The 11092-nt window shown below is 40.5% G+C and overlaps 1 long non-coding RNA gene across 1 annotated transcript in view; it reads left to right on the forward strand.

Annotated features, from left to right (window-relative positions):
* The window catches only part of LOC138924100 (uncharacterized), an 80127-nt gene that overhangs the window by 39215 nt on the left and 29820 nt on the right, over positions 1–11092 (forward strand). The window lies entirely within an intron of this gene.

Below are 11092 nucleotides of genomic sequence, written 5' to 3' on the forward strand. Positions count from 1 at the left end.
AATAAGGAGGTAGGGCTGGCATGTGCAAAGGCCTGGAACAGAGAGAGTTAGACACCTTTAAAGAACTGAATGAAGTTGCATATGCCCAGAACTCAGTGATGGCAGTAGGCCCGGGAAGATGCTTGAGAGCCAGGCAGAGGTCAGGTCAGGAAGCGCTTCAAAAAACGACAGTGAGGAGTTGGGCCTTTTCTTAGAGTAAATGGAAATAAGATGGCTTTTAAGCAGCACTGGTTTTTTATCACTTTTCTTTTTTAAGATTAGGATGCTGTAATAAAGATTAAGATTAAGATTAGGATGCTGTAATAAAGAGAGCAGAGCATTCATTTTTGTGATGTTGCAGAAATTCCTGAACACCAAGCTCTCCATGCTCCCACTCCTGTACGCCAGACACCAACCTTCTGCCACACAAATTACCATAATATTCTTGATCAGGAAATGAAATTGAAGCAGGAGAACAAAGATTAGGTATTGTTTTTAATGACATCCCTGACATCTTTCGCCTAGTTCTGCAATTGTTTCCAGACTCTGATTGTACAGTATTTGTATGGATGGTTTTTGCTGGCCTGAATTTGGTTTCTCCTTTAGACTTCTACTTCTGCAAAGATGTCTCATTGTTCTGGAATAGTCAGTAGACTTACCTGCTCAATTTTTCTTCTAGCTTTTTTTTTTTTTTCATTTTTATTGTGAAATAGTTATTGATTCACAAAAAGTTGCAAAAATAGTTCCTGGAGTACAGTAAACCCTTCACCCAGCTTGCTCCACTGATGACATCATATCTAACAGATTACAATATCAAAACCAGGACATAAATATTGCGACAATATTCTTAACTAAATCAAAGATTTTATTTGATTTTCACATAAGCTCTGCGTGTGTGTGTGTGTGGCTCTATGCAATTTTGTCTCATGCATAGACTTGTGTAATGACCACAGTAAAGATACTGAACTGTTCCATCACTGTGAGGAACTCACTCCCTCGTCTGCCCCTTTATAATTGCCGCCCCCAGCAAACACTAATCGTTTAGCAGTACTGTTTTTAAGATGTCTCGTTGTTGCTGGGTACTCACTTAATTTATTGTTTCTAATTGCTGCATAAAATTCTACGTAAGTGCCATGTTTTACTTATCCATTCTCCTGGTCACCGCCCAGATTACCTATAATTCTTTGTAAGAACAGACATAATGGGCCTGTGCAGGTATTTCTCTAAGATATATAAACCCAGGGCTGGATTTGTCAGGTCAAATGCTCTATGAATTCTTGGTTTGACTCAGCACTGCCAGATGGCTTACAACACATCCCCCAGAACCTAAATACTTGGCCACATCTAGTAGCGAGCGTGGGTGGGAAATGTAATCCTAGCTTGGCAACCATATGTCCAGGTCAACTTTTATCATTAGAATGGGACCAATTAGCACTCATAGCCAGGTCTTCTATTCCTACCATGCTAAGGCTTTTAATCATATGCTTTTTTTCCCCATATGCTAATATAATCATAATTTTCCTTTCAGCTATTAATATTGTAATTTTATGGATGGATTACTTTTATGTTGATGTTTCCCCACATTTCTTGGATAAACTTGACTTGATTGTGATGTATTTTTTAAAATAGAATGTTGAATTTGTTTGTTAGGATTTTGTCTGGGTTTTTTTAATCGACATTCATACGTGAAATAGACTCACACTTTCTTCTATTTATATTGTTCTTACTCAGTTTTGGAATCCGATTATATTAGCCTCATAAATTGAGCTGGGCAGTTTTCACTCTTTCTCTATTTTCTGAAGTTACTTGTATGAAACAGAGATTAACTGCTTCATGGACATTTCACAGAAGTCACCTATAAAAACGCACTGAAGATTTTTTTTTAAAGGGAGATCTCTGATAATCCTGTCGATTTCTTTAAGTCCTGATAGCTTGCCCCAGTTTTGTGCTTCTTCTTGTGCCAATTGTACCTTTTATATTTTTTAAGAAATATATCAAATTTCCTTAGTCTTAAAAATGTGTTAGTGAATAGTTAGTTGTTCATAATACTCTTTTATTAAGTTTTAAATCTCTGCTGTATCTGTATTTATTTCCTCTTTTGCATTCTGTATTTTTTTCTTACTTGGATCTGCTAGCTCTCTTTTTTTCCTTAAATAATCTTGCCATAGGTCTATTTTATTAATCTTTCTAAAACATCAGTTTATGTTTTTATTAATCTTTCCAGCTCTATTGTTTTCACTATTTCATTGATTTCTCTTCCACCTTTATTGTTCTTTTCTTTCTGTTTCTTTGCTTGCTTTTTTCCCATCATCTTAAGTATTATCCTTTGTTCATTTTCAACTTGTCTTATATATTGATAAGTGTATTTAAAACTGTACATTTGTCTCTAAATACTGCTGTAGATGTGGTCTTCAAATTTTAACGTGTAATGCTTTCATTATCATTTGGCTTTATGTATTTAATAACTTTCTTTGTGATTTTATTGTTAACCCTTACATTATTAACATTACTTAATAATGTTCTCTAGCAATCTGAGATAGATTTCTTTTCACTACCTTTAAAATAATATTTTCTAATTTTAATTCATTATGATTGAAAAATGTACTCTGAATAACACTTATTCTTTAGACTTTCTTGTGACTTCCTTTGTGGCTTGTGTGTAATTTGTTTTCAGAATTGTTTCATGTATACTGAAAAAGAATATGTATTCTCTGTTAGGTATAGATAAATTGCGCTTATTAATTGAAATGTTCAGATCTTCTGTATCACTGCTTATTTTTTCTCTGCTTAACCTATTCATTTATTCATTTCTGAAGTCTCCATTTTCTCCTCCACGACTTTTTTATGTTAAAACTTCCCACTAAAACTATTGATTTATCTATTTCTTATCAACTTCTATCAGGTGTTGTTTTCTATTTTTTTGAGGCAATATTCTTAGGTGCATATGTGTTCGCCCTACTATTCTTTCTACTAGTATTAGATTTCCTTCTGTCCCTTGAATTTTCTTTGGTAGATATTAAGATTGCTGCCTCAGCTTACTTTTGGATCACATTTGCTTGATAGCCTTTTATTTTCAACCTTTCTATATTATTTTGTTGTAAATGTGTCCTCTGTAAACAATATATTGTTGGATCTTAAATGTCCAATTTGAGATGCTCTGTCTTTTGCTTGGTGACTCAACCCATTTACATTTATTATAATTACTTAATATTAGGACTTATTTCTGCCATCTTATTACTGATATCTTTTTTCTCTTCTGCTTTAACCCTCTTACTCTTCTCTGGGTAGATGTGATTTTCCTCTGGTGGCTTAAAAGAATATATTTTATTTTTGTTTTCATGGTAGTTGCTTTTATCTTAAGACACACATTTGTTTATTTATTCATCCTGACTTGTTAAACTTATCAATGGCCATTTCCTTCCTCCAACAAGACTAGTAGTTTAGCCTGCTCTCTCACTTCTTTGGACTCTGCTTCCTCCCTCACTCCCAATACACACAACAACGACAACAACAACAACAACGCACACAAACACACACTACACTGATTTAGTCTAGATCAAGTCTTAGTTCTGTATTCTTATAAATATAGTTTTTCTTTTGCTTTTTTCTTTAACCCTTGCATTTATTTTACACAACAGTTTTCCTGGGTTATTTGATCACCCGCTCTCTACATTTCCTATAGCGTCTGATGCACTTTTTTTCCTCTTTTTTTGAATATTCCTTCCAAGTGTTTTTCAAAAGGAGTCTTTGAATGGCATAGTCTCTGAGGTTTTGTATGTCAGCAAATATATTTGTTATATCCAAAATATTTTGTATTATAGCCTCACATTTCAACATCAGTTTGGCTGGATATAACATTCTACGTATAGCACTTTAAAAATATTGTTTTTTTCATCTTCTTCTATCCAGTGTTGCTACTGAGAAGTCTGATGTAAATCTGATGCATGTTCTTTTGTATGTGAGCTGCTTTTGCTCTCTTAAACCATTTCGGAATTTTCTCTTAGCCTTCAGTGATTCTAATTGATAGTAATGTCTGACTTGGGAGCTTTCTATTTCTCCTGTTTGGCTCCATCTCATAGGCTCCATTTTCTCCTCTATGCTCTTTTTTTTTTTCTCCTCTGGGATCCCTATTATCTGAATGTAAGTATTTTTATCTCTCATATTTATTAGCATTTCTTTTATTTCTTTCAATCTCTTTATGCTTCTGGAATAAGTCTTCTGGATGACCTTTCAGCTCCTTAATTCCTTCTTTTGCTGTATCTCTCCCGCTACTTATCCCAACTACTATTTCTTGTGTGTCAACCGTTCCATTTTTTTATATTTGATGTTTCCACTTCGTTGTTTTTGCATCGTATTACTAATATCCTCCCTGATTAACCAGCGTGTGCTGCTGGTTCCTCCCTCCAAAATTAATTCTCGGCAAACTATAGAACTATAGAAGAGAAAAAGCATGGATATGAAAAACTAACATAAAACTGAGGACTCCCTGAGAAGATTGAAGGCTCCTGTTAGCTAGAGTGTGGGCAAGAGGACAGGAGGAGACAGGTGTCCACAATCTGCGGCAGAAAAGGGCAGGGGAGGGCAGAGCTTGTAAACTCTATCCTTGCTCTCCCCCTCCCTGCCTTGGGCTACCTTCTGCCTCATTTCCACAGCAATCATTAGCAACAATCCAGTTAGCCTGGTGGTGGCAGAGAAGGGGTGAGAAGAGCGAATCTGAAGATAGCACAGGAAGAGAAAAATGTATATACAGTCAATTCTCATTATTTGTAGTAGTTATGTTCTGTAAAGTCACTGTGAACACTGAATGAGCAAATACTGAGCATTGCTCCCAGGGGAAGTACAGGGTTAGCTTCCTGTGAGCCCCTGGTCACAACATTTTCATCAACTGATCAATGCATAACCTTGTTTTAAGTGTATTTCTGTTTAAAGACACCTTATTTAAGATATATTGTTGATGCATTAACATTGAACTTATGGCCAACAGCACTATAACTCATGCCTCAATGAAGCTTATCTAACACATGTATTTTCTCCATAACGTACATCAGAGCCTTCTTGCCCTTAAAAACACTAGACTGAACTTCAACACTGTTATGGACTGAACTGTGTCCACCAAAATTCATGTGTTGAAGCCCTAACCCCCAATGTGATGGTATTTGGAGATGGGACATTTAAGGTGGTGATTAAGGTTAAATGAGGTCGTAAAGGTGGGGCCTAATCCAGTAGGACTGGTATCCTCATAAAAAGAGGAAAAGACGCCAGGAGAACACACGCGCAGAGCAAAGGTCATGTGAGGATGCAGCAAGAAGGTGGCCATCTGCTAGCCAGGAAGAGAGTTCTCACCAGAAATCAACCTTGCTGGTGCTTTGATCTTGGACTTGCAGCCCCCACAACTGTGAGAAATAAACTTCTGTTGTTTAAGCCGCCCAGTCTGTGGTATCTTGTTATGGCAACTGGAGCTAATACCAACACTAAGCGTGGGGCTATTTCGAATTACAAAATCACCAACAAAAATCACAAAAGAGAAGTCAAATAGAGAAAAGGAAGACAAATTTTACCACCTTAGTTTGGCTCATCTGGGAAACCATGCCCCTGTGCTGACCATAGTTCTTTCCCTTTATATTCTCATAACATTTGCTTTTGACACGTTCTTGGGGTGTGGTATCCTGGGGTTGCCTTCTGGAATCCTGTGCGGCTTCTTGAGTTCTAGTTAAATCCTCACTCAGTCATATGTCTGTTCTGATAGGGTCCAACTTCAGTCTGAGGTCCTGTTGACTTCTAATTTATATATTCTATCCTCTTTCTATGCTTTTGAAAAATCTGCCTTAATCTTTCTTCTTTTCTTTGGTGGATTTAATTTTTATTTTTATTAAGCTTTAATATGCAATAGTTTAAAGAGTCAAGTAGTTCCACGAGGTTTGTTACCAAAAAGAATAATAATACCAATAGCAGCCTCCTGACTGCCCCTCCTCGTATTTCCCATTCTCCAGAGAGGACCACCCTCAAATTTTTAAAGATCCTTTTGGTATTTACCTCCCTGTCTCTAAATAACGTGATGGTATCCTTGCTTCTTGATTTTTTCCCTTTTAGGCATTATGTACAGACTTCTCACCCCTAATCCTTGCAATAAAGTAATCTTGCAATTTGGGATAGATCAATATTCAGTGTTTATATTATTAATGGCGATGTAAATAATATGCACTGCTAAGTGATATGATATACAATGATTTGCTTTCCTGTGTAAGTATTATTTTCCCTAAGTTAATTATTGTCTTTTGTTTGCTGAGTGAGATTCTCCGTCCTTATCTCTAATTTATTGCCCAGCTCTCCCTCAGATGTGTAAGTCTTTTCTCACTGTGCTTAAGCACATCAGATGTTTTATCAATTTCATCTTCTTGAATAATTCTCTCCTGATCCCTTTCCCTGTTCCAGTCAGGACCGGTCGACCTCCAAGCCTGCTGTGCAGTGTCCTGGACCCTCTCTCTTGGTTTATACCTTCATTTTGGTCAAGCACATTCCTCTCGTAGCTTCCTGAAAAAGGAAGTAAATTATAGGTAAATCTTCTTGGAGCTGCCCATGGGCTGCTGAAAATGCCTTTATTCTACCCTCACATCTAATTGATAGTTTGCCTTAGAATACTAGGCTGGAAGTTCCTCAGAACTTGAAGGCATCATTCTGTTGTTTTCTAGCTTCTGGTGCAGTTATTGAGAAGTCTAGGGTCTTTCTGATTCTTGATCCTTGAATCTCTTTCTTTCTCTCTTTCTCTCTCTTTCTTCCTTTCCCCAGCTGCTTTTCTTCGTCCCAGCGTTCTGAAATTTTATGATGATATATCTTGTTGTGCATCCATTTTCTTTCAGAGTCCTAGGTCCTTAGTGAGTCCTTTTAATATGGAAACTGACATCCTTCCATTCAGGAAATCTTTTGGAATTATTTTGTCGACAATAAACTCCCTTCTGCTTCTACTCTTCTCTATCTGCAATGCCCATGACTTAGATTTTGGACCTATTAGACCTGTTTTCTAATTTCAAAATCTTTTTTTTACTGTTTTTGTTCTTTGCATTTTTGCTCTATCATCTGAGAAGTTTCCTCAATGTGTTCTTGTAGCCCTTTTGTTGAGTTTTCCACTTCTGCTATTATATTTGTAATTTCCAAGAACACTCCTGGTTCTTTGAATAGACTTTTTCCATGGCACTCTGTTCTTTTTGCATGGGTGCCATATTGTCTCATCCCTTTGAGCACATTAAGGGCAGAGTGCTTTTTAAGTTTTCCTCCTTTGCCTCGGATGTTTGTGTGTGTTTCTTTGAGCCCCTGTCTTTCATGTAGATGCTTTCCTCATATCCATGGGGGTCCTGAACTGTCTGCTTATATTGCAGAGGGACACAGTAAAGACTGGAATCTCTGCGTGAGTAGAGGGACTTAGCGATTACAGACTTCACTCTGGGCTCATCTAGCTGGGTGGTTTCATTGGGGAACCCTGGATGGCAATGTCATTAAATCTTTTTTTGATAAGATTTTTTTTCAAGCTGATAAATCTTTTCCAATATCCTGCCTGAAAAATATTATGAATAGTCTGCCTGATTTCTGCACCCTGGGTGGGGGTCCTCCCAGCTCAGTCTCAACATTCAGTAGAAAACTTTTATTTAATCCTCTTGTTTTTAATATAGTCCCTTTCTATCAGCTGTGCATGGTGCCCACAATCCAGAAACCCTCTGTTTTACCATCTCCAGAGAATTAATCTGCAGGCCTCGGCTGGGCAGTGACTGATCTTCTTGTTGTAGGGGACAGAATCTGGGATCTAATTGCTTCTCATGCAGATCTCTAACCAGTGTGTCCATTGTAGCCTCATCATTCCTACTTCTGGAGATAAACCTAGATCTGCCAATTCCTGCGCCTCTTGAAGATTTGTTGGAGTCAGTCAGTTGGCACGTGGCTTTCTCCATTGCAGTCTTCTTAGTCAGTTACCACCTTCCTTCTACTTTTTCAAGCTCCCAAAATTGTGCTACTGTTTTTTTTCCTCTCTCTGCTCTCTTTGTCCTTGTGGTTTACATCTTTTATTTTTGTGAAGTTTAATGTTATTTTTGTTGGGTTTCAGAAGGGAGTGAAGGCTGACACATGGGTTAGGCTGCTATTCTAAACTAAAACTTCCTCCACTGTTGCCCTTGCCCTGCCCCCTCCCCAAGTGACAACTTCCTGCAATCAAGGTATTGCCTCCCGCATCCTTGTGGCTGGGCTCTGCCGCATCAGTTCATTCCAAACTGCCAGGCTTGGTGGACTGTTTGCTTGAATCCATGAAGGTGGATTCTGCACCCCCAAACATTTGCTGTAAGCACCTCCCCTACGCCAGCCCTGAGCAGTGGGTAGGTTTTGTGTAGACAGGTAGGCTACCAGAAAGATGAGAATTTCCCCTGCCTCCCCCCTCCTGGTTGTGTTGCTGTGAATAACCACCAGGCTGTCTTAAGGAGTGATGTCCAGATGTGTTATTATGGTAGCTCTGCTCATAGGGTCAGGGAGGTGACAGAAGGCTGGTGGTTCGGTCTTGGCTTGGTGGGGGGTCTCACAGGCGTCTTCTTGAGCTTTTAATAAATCCGGCATAGGATTTTATCCGTTCATCCTGTGTAGCCTGAAGTTAGGAAGCTAACTCAGTGAATCAAACTCAGCACACTGAGTCGCCTTACAGAGTGCTTATTTATTAATTATAAGAGGCTGTGTCTCTTTCTAATAACGAGGCCACTCATATCTGCTATCCAGGATATTCCTTCTCAGGTATCAAGCCAGGAAGAAGGCTCACAGTTAGCAGATGTCTTCTGTACCAGGACATACCTGTGACATTTCCGTACATTATTTCCAGTTAATCCTCACTCTAACCCTGCGAGGTGCGAGCCCCCTTTTACAGATGAGGAGACCAATGTTCAAAGAGGCTGAGTAAGTTACTCAAGTTTGCAAAGCCAGGGAGAGAGAGTCAGAACCTTCTGGCCCCAGTACCTGGGGGCCTCCTCCTACTCAGAACTGGATGACCACAGAACGGGACACAGAGACGACATGGTCTGACAAGGTTCACGTCACCGCAGAGCTCAGGAGTCAGGGAAGGCCCCTCTCATGACCTTCTATTTGAGTGCTTAAAGAAGAGTGGACAGGTGAAGAGCCAGGGGCAGGTGTGGGTGGTGACCCTGAGGTTGGGAACATATGGGTGAGCTTGACGAGCTGTGTGGCTGCAGCCCGGCAGGTGCAGGAGAGCCCCAGGGCCTGGCTCAGAGCCTGTGCAGAGGAAGACTGAGACGAAATCTCTAGACAGCCGAGGACTTTTGGCGCTAGGCTGACCCAGCTGCTAGGATCAAACCGCTCTTTAGGGAGGGCGGGGATGCTGCCAAAAAGACGCGAATTTTCTACCTTCGTTGACACTCTAGGGTGTCCCAGGCCCTCAAATTATCTGGATGTTTTTTGCAACATGGCTGACTTCCTTGTATGGGAAATTTCCCGCAGGGGATTAGTTAACTGGGCTGTCACTGCTTTTCTTACAATGCTGTATTGTTTATACCGTCCTCAAGTTTGACTAGTCACTGATGATTAATGATTTGAGGACCAACAGACCTGTGGTTCCCCAATTTGAAACCCCATTGAATCACCAGAGGGCTGATACAAATGCAGGGGCTTGGGCCCTAACCTCAGCTGCTGAATCAGTATTTTTTCACAAGCTCCGCAAGCTATTCTAGTGCAGTTGGCCTGACCGTTCTCAGAAAGTCCATGCTCTGGGACAGGGTCAGTTGAAGGTCACACAATATCAAAGAAGTGGATGACTGCAGCCCAAATCCTGCGCAAGGCCTCTGTTTCCGTGTCACGATGGAGGTTCCAGCACGGCAGGGAGGAACGTATGACAATGCCACGTATGTTCACTTCCCTTCCTCTCTTCAGGACTGGACTCACCCATTGAATCAGTGAGCTCATGATATTTTCGATACAGTGCTGTGAGCAATGCTGAGAAATGCTGAGAAATGTCCACTGTCCTCAAGAAGCTGATTATGTATTTCATCAGTTCTTTTTTTTTTTGAGGAAGATTAGCCCTGAGCTGACTACTGCCAATCCTCCTCTTTTTGCTGAGGAAGACTGGCCCTGAGCTAACATCCATGCCCATCTTCCTCTACTTTATACATGGGACGCCTATCACAGCATGGCTTTTGCCAAGCGGTGCCATGTCCATACCAGGGATCCAAACTGGGGAACCCCGGGTCTCCGAGAAGTGGAATATGTGAACTTAACCACTGCGCCACCGGGCCGGCCCCTTCATCAATTCTAAAAGGCACATTTTAACATCTCAGACATGGGGTTGTGCCTAAAAATTGATTGTACCTTAGCATTTGTTATAATGCAACTGAGAGTGCTTTTTCCTTTCTTAGTGATATGTAAAATAACAGTGCCTCTTAAAAACAATGAAACGTAGTAGTGGAAAAAGGAGCAGTGTGCTTGGGTAAACAGGTAGCCGACGTGAGCCGCTTGCTGTTCTCTCTGTGTGGGTAATTCCGCACCTTTGCCTCACCGGTTCTGTTAACTTATTACAACTCAATTCCAATGGCACCTCCTTCAGGAAGCTTTCTGTGCCACCCCAATCCCACCACCCAATCTGGGTTCCAAGTCCTTCCCCTGGGCTCCTGTACTCGCCTCTGACCTACGCTTAACAAGGTATGTTACATTTGTCCTGTAATTAGTCCACCCCTCTCCCAACTAGATTGTGAGCTCCTTGAAGGCAAAGATGCAATGGCACACCTCTGTGTTCCTGGTACCCAGCACAGAGCCTGGCGTGTCGTCGAGGCTCAGTAACTGTTTGATGACTGAAAGAATGATGAGGGATTGAATAGTTCAGGCAGTATATGTGCTGTACCATATGTAATACTACAGGATTTCAGAAAAAAGGCAGGGCACAAGCCTAGAAAGGCCAGGAAAGGCTTCATGAAGAGAATGAGACAGGAGCCATTCTGGCAAGATGGCTGATGGACTCGCTCAGGACTCCATGAGGATGAGAAGGCGGGCAGCGCTCAGACCTTCATCTCTTCTACAGGGTAGTTCCAGCAATGACAGTTACTTGGCTGGATTTCATGTTTGAAATTCAGGAGGCTATGGG

The sequence above is a fragment of the Equus caballus genome, chromosome 5 (assembly GCF_041296265.1).
Source record: "Equus caballus isolate H_3958 breed thoroughbred chromosome 5, TB-T2T, whole genome shotgun sequence".
In the NCBI taxonomy this organism is placed as follows: Eukaryota; Metazoa; Chordata; class Mammalia; order Perissodactyla; family Equidae; genus Equus; species Equus caballus.